A 9,901-nucleotide genomic window follows, 5' to 3' on the forward strand; every position below is an offset into this window, starting at 1 on the left:
ATCTAGTTCAGAATTTTTTTGTATTTTCTAATCAAATTTAATAGTATATAATTAGTAATTCGAGTTAAAAATTTATATGTTTTACATTATGAGAAGAAGCTGTTCTGCATTACCGGTCAAATTTCTATTTTCAACATAAATGCTGCCCGATGCACTAAACACCCTTTTTCTTTACGACTATTCTTCCACCAAATTAAAGGACCTTCCTGTCTGGGAAGAAGGGGTAGCTGTAAATATTTTTCCATTTCCCCATCGGTTGGTTATCCATAGCATCAGAATTAGGAATCAGCGTCAGAGTCGGTGGCGATTTCCTCAAAGAATTTGGCCTTTTTCATATGATACAACAGATTTCTCCTCGCTAACTGATTTATTTTTTCGAATTAGTTCATCATCAACGGAGTTTTTAGCTATTTAATGTCAGACAAAAAAAAAACAGTTTTGAAACGTGGGTAACAAAATATTTCAACAATGAAGCAATTCGATTTTCATCACATTTTAAAATAAAAATACATCAACCATTCATTTTTCTTACCCGCGTTCATTGTTATTTATCATATTTCTTTAATCATTCCCCTCTATTTACCAAAAATAATCGATAACTCCGGGTTGCAGATGTAGAAGTTATCTTTTTAATACAGGATTATTTTATAACTTGGATTTCAGGGGGGGAAATTTTGTATTCTTACGGCTTTATTCCGTATCAGTGATAAATTCTTTTAAGAGTTTTTACTACCGAAAAATATATGAAACAGTTAAAATTTGTAATTAAACAAGTAAGAAAGTCTAAGTTCGGGCGGAGCCGAACATTAAATACCCGGCGCAAGTATTAAATATATGTTTTTTCACCCTTCCGAAACCTTCCGCTAGATGGTAAGCCGAGGTGTATCAATTTTGAGTAAATTAGCGTCCTTCAATTTCGAAATATTGAAGTTTCAAGCATTTCTTAAATTTACCGTTATATGAGAATCGGCCGTTATTTTAGTCCGATTTCAATAATTTTCAACTTTTTGCTTACACGTGGCAAGTACAATAACCATACCGAGTTTGGTACAAATTGGTAGAACGGTTACCGATATACTTATATGTGATCATAAGTGGGCGGTGCCACGCCCATTTTCCAAAATTTTACCATAAACGTAATTCTTGGTAAAGGATTGTTGCAAGCATCAATTTTGAATAAATTAGCTTTAATATTTACTGATTTATCGAAGATTTTGTATTTCCCTAAATTACCGTTATATGGGATGTGGGCGTGGTTATTGTCCAATTTTTTAAATTTTCGGCCATTTAGTATGCTGTACCAAGGCCACAACTGTGCCAACTTTGGAAGAAATTGGTGCAGCGGTTACCAAGATATACACATGTAACCATAAGTGGGCGTGGCTACGCCCATTTTCCAAAAATTTATAATATTCTTATTTTTCGTCTAAAAATTATTGTAAATATCAATTTTGAGTGAATTATCTTCAGTAGTTACTAAAATATCGCAGTTTTCGTATTTCTGGAAATTACCGTTATATGGGAAGTGGGCGTGGTTAAAGTCCGATTTCGCCCATTTTCAATACCAACCTACCTTGGAATAAGGGAAACCTACATACCAAATTTCGTTGAGATATCTCAATTTTAGCTCGAGTTATCGTGTACACGGACAGACGGACAGACAGACATGGCTTAATCGATTTCTTTTTTCATCCTGATCATTTATGTATACATTTGTCTATATCTATCTCCATTCGTTTTGGCTGTTACAAACAACCGTTATGTGAACAAAATTAATATACCCTTGTGCACAAGTGCGCTCGGGTATAAAAATGTTTGTAACCGATAAAGAATTGGGCTATTAATTTCGTATTGGACAGTTCAGCTCGAAAAAGCAGATAATCTGGCTAAACAACAAAATCGAATATAACAATATTGTTAAATTTACTAAGAGAAGCAGTCTAGCGGATATACGAATCCGGCTCTTATTTTTTACACGGTATCCAGAATCCGGTTATCCAGCAAAATCTCTATCCGGCACATCCCTCTTACTTTTATTGCAATTTTTGGTCATTGCTTCATACCAACATAAGCATGTAAAATAAAACCGGTTTATCCGGTTTGGTATTAATAATATAACTCAAAAACCGAGTTTGGGAAAAAGGCGAATATTCGAACAATCTTGTATGTATTGTGCATGATAAAAAAATAGGAAGGTAGAACCGCTGAGAGGAATTTTTCAAATTCTTGACGTTTGCAAGCAATTTAATTTTAAAATTTTCCACACAAATTCACACATACATTCTCATTTTCAATCTAAAACAACAACAACTTAAAACAATTCCCTTTTTTTACTCTCAATTTTATATGATTTTAAAATGTTGGCAAACTTCAAAAAAAAATCATGGCCGACGAACTGAGAGAACGGTTTTACCTTGCTATGTTTTTATCATGGTATTGTGTACTTCATGACTTTTATTATTTACTTAGAAGAGTTTTTGCAAACCTGTACACTTTTTCCTATGCCGCAAGGATTTCGAATTAATCTGTGGCGCATCCAGAGGGGTAACCACGACTACTTACCATGTAACAACAGTTTGCAGATATACAAAAATCGCTACATGTTAGTAACTAATGAAGCTAATTCACTAAAACTTGACTTTGATAAACTCTTAGCAAAAAAAGAGATTTTTAAAAATATTTGGAAAACGGGTAAAGCCCATTCCAATCATGATTAAAATGCTTATGATTAAAATGCTTGCGATATATCAATAAATAAGGACGCTGATTTACGCCCCTAATACTTATGTGGAGTCCCTGTCGCTTAAATCTACAAAATCAAGTAATTGGAAAAATGACACGCCAGTATAAAACTCGAAAAAATCCTCGAAGCCGGAACAGAAAACAGAGAGATTAAGAGTCTACAGTTATCAAAGCAGATTGAGCAGAATTACATTTTTTTTATTGTCGTAGCGTTGCCACACTTACAAGAATATCTTAGCAAGAAATAATTTTCTATGTTTCGGTACTAAAACTTACTCACAGTCGTCGCTTCTGCCCTTTGCGTTTCCCACAGAACCGTGCCCTGAAAGATCTTTTGTATCTAATAAAGGGAGATTCCCTAACCAAGTATGCCAAGGACACCTTCGGCTTAGGGATGTCAGTGGCAAAAATACATCGATATTTTTCCTTGATTCGATGCACCGAAACGTACATCGATATTTTTCGATGCATCGAAGGATTGCATAGGGTTTCTCACAACAAAATATGTTATTAGCACAATTGTACAAAATTTTAAATAAATTAATGAGCTTATTATTTTTCTAACGGCACTATTTGGAGCCGTTTCAATTTTTGGGTAAGTCTTTTTTGTATAATTAAAAAACTGTAATGATGTTTCTATGTACTAGAGATGCAACTTTTCAAAAAAACATCGATGCATCGGCAAATGGACTATTTATACATCGAGTAGAAAATTTTCGATCCATCGAAGCAATACATCGATATTTTTCCGACATATCTACTTCTGCTTCCCTAATAAATCCCAGAAGGGCTGTATTGCAACGCTCTCAGCCGGGCGCCAAATAGCCTGCATCTATAACGATTTCGCATAACGTTTTATTAGATAAGCTTGCATCTCTACCATCGCCGTATTCCTAGTTTGGCTGCGGTCATATTTAAGCAACAGCGTCTCCTCCAGACCGTTTACTGCGTCATCTATTATAACTAACTAACGTTTGATTCGCGTAGACTTTAATCCGATAATAATAATTTAGCAAATTGGTGCCGTAATTTCTTTAAATATTAACAAATGATTTAAGATCACCTTCTCGATAATAGTTAACACATTACCTACACGCTATTCGATTTCAGTTTTTTTTCTTCAACATGTCGATGAAATCAAAGATCTAGGCGCTGTTTTCGATCCGCGTTCTACGTTTGTAATATTAATTTTATCATCTCTAAATCGTATTCCATATCAAGCTTCATAAGAAGAAATAGCTTAAAATTGTTATTTTCTGTCTTCGTTCATTCTAGACTAGAATATGCAGCGTTCATTTGGAGGACTTATTACCAATTTCCTAGGCATTAGTAGTCAATAAAAATGTGTGGTTCTTGAATTCTTTATTAAATAAATAAAATAGTAAATAAATAAAATGGGCCAACCTTTGCATGGCCATAGCCGAACGGTAACATAGAATAGATTCTAAAGTTGCATTGTCTTGAAGGCAAGTGGAATTGCATTCGGTTGGACCGCAGAATGTTGTGGCCATTAAAAAGCACGTAAGTCTCCTTCCCGCCAACTCGTCAGCGACCTCAATGCCTTCGTGTACACATTGCCCTGTTTCCCATAATACAGAAGCCATCCTGAACATCTTTTTCAAGATTTAGTTTTACGCAGTTTAATAATGCGAATATTTCAGATATTTTAGTCAAAAGTAACTAAGTCGCTAGCCGTTAGTCTTTAGTCCTTAGTCATTACTTACTAGTCGATGGTGGAAAGTCCGAAGGCATTTCTCAATAGTCATATGTTATAAGTCATTAACCATAAGTTATTGGTCACTGGCCATTGGTCATTAGCCATTGGTCGTTCGTCATTATTCAGTCATTTATCATTAGTTGACAGTTGTTAGTCTTTAATCGTTAATCGTTAGTCATTTGTCATAATTCATAATTATTCTTTAATATTTACATAAATCATTAATAGTTTCACCCTGACAAACAACCCACCCCACCCCCCTCCCCCTGCACTTCACAAAATCAGGGCTACTCCATTGGCTTTAAGCAATCATGTTCGCAAAATACCTGATTAAAAGTTATGTTGAAGATCCAAGGCGCAACTTTCCTTACCTCCTTTGATAATTATGCATTTGCTTTCAAAAGCTTTGATTGTCTTTTTATTAATTCACTTCCACAATCTGCTTTCAAAATTGCTTCTTTGCATTTGTCCGTTTTATGTGACAGCTTTTGTAATTACCTGCTCCTGATTTAACGAACACCCTAAACAATGAGGCCCAAAATGAGAATCAGCATTTCGTTAATAGAAAAGAAGCGCAAATAATGGTAAGTTACAACTTTTTTTGTCAGCGCAAGAATTACGCAACAACCGAAAACTTTTCTATAACTTGTTGCCTGCCAAACAGGCAAAAACACCTATAAAGCAAAACCTCAAAAACCGAAAAGGCGGTCACCTCGAATACAAAAGCGAAAAATAAACGAAAAGGTAATAACAAAACTTAGCCAAAAGTATTCAGATAAGCAATAACTAAATGCTACAATTCGTTGAGCAAGCGAAACTTCCTCTTACACAACACACTCATACATACATACTCGCAGGTGTGGAGGAAATTCTTTGGCAATACGTACCACGAATTCATAGCATTTTTCCGTTGCGCTCGTCCGCTTTCCTATTTTTTTTTTACACTAGCAAAGCTTAATTTACAACAGAGTGTCCAGATTGTTAAAAAAAGCGCAATTTCTGAAAAAAAATTTCCGAAAATCGCCAATTTTCTTTTTTAAATAAAAGTCATCAGATCGATTTAACAATTCTTTTATTTTAAAAGTGAGATCTTGTTATAATAAAGTTTTTAAAACACAAAACGAATATAATACATTTAACAATAAATAAGACAAATCACTTCTATAATAGAGATGTACAAAAAATTTTCTTTAAAAATACTCATACTTTTTAAAAAATTAGTTTCAACAAATTTTGCAATAGGACTGCGCAATTATTAAGATCTCGGCGCTAAACATTAAATAAACACCTATAATATAAGGCGAGATCAGCTATTTCCACAATTTCAAAAAAATCACCTATAGTGTCTGAATGATTTACATTTCTGTTGTGGTTATATAATTACCTATTCAACCTTGATAACATACTATTTGATATTGGAAACGTTTTGCAGCAGATACTATTAGCCTTCATATAGCACTTTATTCGAACTATTGAATTAAGGCTTTCCAACCTCATCGTATTTCGAATCTTAGTTTTTGTTGAATTCATTTCGGTAAAAAAACGCGCTCAACAAAGTATGTTAGTGCGGCAAGGATAATAATAGGATTTTACTTATATTTCCAAACATTTTATTGCCTGTTGCGGTTTTCACTCCGTAAGCAATTATCCAAAATTCTTCAGAGTCGGTTGGAATGGTTCGGAGAAAAGTTATTCCATGGGAAAGTTAAAAGATTTAAATATTCAGTTTCCGTTTCTTTTCTTCAAAAGTTCTTCGATTAGGGTGATTAAACATTTTTGACAGTCGTCATAAGTCAAGTTTATCCCGCAGTTCACTAGCCTCTTCTGTAAAACTATCGTGGAAAACTAAGTTTTGTATATTTTTATAATTAAAAAAAAAAAAAATTATTTGCCAATGGTGATTTCCTACATTTTTACGCGCACATATCCAAAAAAGTCGCCAAATTGGCGCGAAATCGCCAAATCTGGACACTCTGATTTACAACTAAATTGAAACGAAGCGACAGCGAAATAACTGTAATGCAAAATAGCCGAATGATGTTGAAAGCGTGTGGTGGAGGCACTGCCACCCGTCACTTCCGGTTAGTTTTGGCGCCGGAAATAGCATTTGGTTGGATGTGCACGCCACACCGTTTCCAATTAATCTCTGCCTGCCGGCGAGGTTGAAATTATTTTAGTGCTGCTGCTGCGGCTGCTAAAAAAGCGATGATAAACATTGAATGAGTAATAAACATTTCAATGCATACGAAATTGTTGAATTGTTGCAAATATAAAAAAGTTTTTAGAATATTTTATAAAAATATTATAACTAGGTCTAGTCGCAATGCATTGAAGGTAGGTTTTCATCGATGCGAGTTTCAGGCAAGCTTCGGTTGCAACTTTGATGATATTTGAAATAAAAAGAAAGAAAATTTTGTTCAAAATAATGTAAATACATTTCGTCGCTACCCTGTTAAACTATCGAATGTGAAAATGGGTACTTTCGGAACAGCAAAAAAATTGTTGCAAAAAATGTTGTCGTCATTAGAAGAAAGTGTGGGATACGCATCCCTGCACATTTACCGGTTCTAAGTATCTCTGCTTGGATTTTCCATTTCAACTCATAGTGCTACCAATAAACATACTGGAATTGCATTCCAGTGTTGCCATCTTCCTTCCTTCTTTTTCATCAAGCAACTCTGCCCGACGACATCAGGGAGGCGCGCGACCATTTTCGGTTCAGCGTGGGAATTACTAAACCTATCGACCATCACAAGTTTCACCATCGTGATCATCTATATATTAATACGCTAACGAAATCCATACAAATCTATTCCTCCCTACTGCTCCTATGTTTCTCAACCGATTTGAATGATCCTTGTTTTGTTCGAATGATATTTCAACGGGGAGGTGCGCCTTTTTTTTTGATTTTCCGGTAGGTGGAGCAGGAGTAGAGTTATTCCGAAAAACTTCATTTATTGTCCGATTTGCTTCAAATTCAAAATACATATTACTAACATCAAGAGAAATACACCTGCAAAAAATGGACCCGATAGGTGGCCAGAGCCGAGTTATTCCAATTTCCGTATAAGCCTAAGAATGCCTGCTTTGGTTTCACCATCTACTATTTATATATTAATACGCTAACGAAATCTCATACAAATCGATTCCTCCCTACTGCTGCTATGAATTATAAAGTTATTTAACGGAAAAGATATCACTCCACCTAATACTATTAGTGACTTGGACGATCAAGAGGTGCTCATGGACCTAAAAAGCGCCACAAACAAAGTGAAAGTGTATGAAAAAGGGAGATGGTCGAATTTCGACCACGTGGCGATACTAGTTTCAATTAAATGTATACATTTATTGAATTCATGATCTATCTAATATTGTTAATAATTATCTAAATTCATCTAAATCTAATTCATTCACTCACCCAGTTTCAACGTTCATTCAATTTTCATTCAAATCACTCACGCCTTAAATTTTTTGAACTAATTAAAATAGTGATTGTAATCTTTGTACCTAATTAAAACTCTCTTATAATTACAAAAGCAACCCTAGCTTTTAACGAATTGTAAATACCCCCTTATCACGAAAAGTGCAAGGTATTGAAAAGGGGGGGCATTGCACCTCCAATACAAACTGAAATTCTCATATCGCTTATCCCTGGAACCGCTTAAGCTAACGTCCTGAAATTTTCCACAGCAATATATGTTATCAATAACGTACTTATGACGAAAAGTAGCAGGTATTCGCAAAGGGGGCATGGCACCTCCCAATTTTTAACGTCCTGAAATTTCGGCAGCTAGTTCGAAAACGTCCTATCTCAAAAATGCCCTACTTCAGAATTTTATTGAAAAACGCCCTATTTCAGAATTTTATTAAAAACCTCCTGTATAGAATTTGGTATAAAAATGTCCTATCTTTGCTGAAAATACATTGAAAATGTATGGGCGTTTCGAACTGGCTGCCGAGATAGGTCGATCTTCCACTCAAATTTCGATTGTTAAAAATAGCCAACTTGTTGTTAGCTTTTTGGCGAGATTTCGATAAATACCTTACTTCTAAATAGCTATGACAAAACCAATTTAAAGTGAGTTGTAAAGTTGTGCAGGAGTCATGCAGGCGGAATTGGGAGTTTGTTTTCTTTAAAAGTTTCCATTTAATATTCCTCATACTAAAACTAATTTGAATAAGTTTGTTTCCTGCACTTCGAAAATTCTTTTTCAGATCTGGACAAATAAAATGAATTTCGAAATTTTATGTTATCATTTTGATACACGGAACTCAATATGAGACCACTATTCTGAAATACATTTTACGCTTTCTGAAGTACTCTTGGAAAAGGTGTAGACTTGGTTGTGAGGAGGAGTAAATCAAGGTGGCTGAGCTCTAGGTACTACTTTTTCTAAATCATTATGCTTATTTGCATTTTAATTACAAATATACACAGTGACCATAAAAATATATCTTTATTAACCACTTCGTTTTCGATATTTCCGATATTCAATATATCGATATTATTTGAGTAAATATATCGGTACCAGGTATTGGGAATTTAGATAAAACATAAATATGCCGAACTTTCATTGCCTGTACGCATCCGTACTCCCTTGAAAAGAATTGCAGCTAGGTTCTGCATTTTACTTCCGAGTGAATTTCGACCAAATTCGCTTTGTTTCCAGAAACGTATTGACTGACAAACTGGTTAGAAAATTCGAAGAAGAACCGCATATTTTTTTTTACTTTTGAATACAATTTCATCGAGTGCGCTTGAATCAAATATGTTTTGAGTCAAATCGCGTTCTGGTTAAAGCGGTTCTTACGTAGGTAGGAGTTGGGGGCGGGGTAGAATGGGGAACGGGACAGACGAGGGTCAAGGAGGTGCCGAATCCCTGAAGTCCTATGCCTATACATTTAAGCTCCTCACTGCAAATTCTTAATTATATAAAATATGCTTTAAAAAGTATATACAAACAATATAAGTTTGAGGACCTTACGTGGTGATAGATCGGAGTTATCTTCCAAAGTGACTGAGAGCTGGGGGATCGCAGAAGGCGAACCCTTATCCGAGGCGGCTAACAGGACTCGAGAAAAATGAATTCAAGTAACAGTAACTATTCACGCTTAGGTACAGTATATATTTTGCAGTTATAGTTAATTTCCACCAAATCTTAACTGCAGTTTATGCCTATTGGAAAAAGGAGATTGCAACTCGAAGGGGGTAATTGCTCATATTAAGTACAAGCAAACGAACAGGAAGGCAGTTGCTGTGGTGTAGTGGTTAGCAGTGCGCGCTACAACTCCGCTGGGCCTGGGTTCAAGCCCTGGTCAAAACAAAATCGCAAACAAAAGTTTAGAAAACTAGTTTTTTCTTAACAGCGGTCGCCTCTCGGCAGGCAATGGCAAGCCTCCGAGTGTATTTCTGCAATTTAAAATAGCTTCTCATAAAAATAC

The sequence above is a fragment of the Rhagoletis pomonella genome, unplaced genomic scaffold (assembly GCF_013731165.1).
Source record: "Rhagoletis pomonella isolate Grant_MI unplaced genomic scaffold, Rhpom_1.0 Rhpom_scaffold_01580, whole genome shotgun sequence".
Taxonomy (NCBI): Eukaryota; Metazoa; Arthropoda; class Insecta; order Diptera; family Tephritidae; genus Rhagoletis; species Rhagoletis pomonella.